Source organism: Aphanomyces astaci, assembly GCF_000520075.1.
Source record: "Aphanomyces astaci strain APO3 unplaced genomic scaffold supercont1.114, whole genome shotgun sequence".
Classification (NCBI taxonomy): Eukaryota; Oomycota; class Saprolegniomycetes; order Saprolegniales; family Verrucalvaceae; genus Aphanomyces; species Aphanomyces astaci.
In genome coordinates, this window is record NW_009798377.1 from 109745 (window position 1) to 110254 (window position 510).

Here is a 510-nt window from a genome sequence, read left to right on the forward strand (position 1 = left end):
GAATTGCCCGGCATGGCGAATGTCAAGCGCCTGATGGCGGAGAAGTTGAATCCGCCGGAGCTTGACCCCGACGACGGGGTGGAGTGTGCGACTCCGGAGGTTTATCCCAAGACCTCCGCCGAAGACGAAGCGGAGCGCCGCCGCTCGAAGCAGGGGCGCCGTTCAAGTCATTCTGACGGTCATGGCAGCCGAGACGGAGACGCGCACCCGCAGAAGCGACGCGGCTGAACGACGTACTGGCAAAAGAAATCGATGTATTTCGTGAAGACTTAAGCGACGATCCGCCAGTCAAGGTCGAGCCACTGAAGGTTCGGATCAAACCCGGCTCGACGCCGGTGAAGTTTGGGATGCGGTGGTACCTGCCGCTGCATGTGGAGTACATGCGCAGCCATGTGGCTGCCCTGGAAGCGAATGGTATGGTATACCAAAAACTACGTGGGCCGCAGCCCCAAGGATCGTGCCGAAGAAGGAAGTCGGCGACTTGCGCATGACGATCGACAGCAGGCCGAT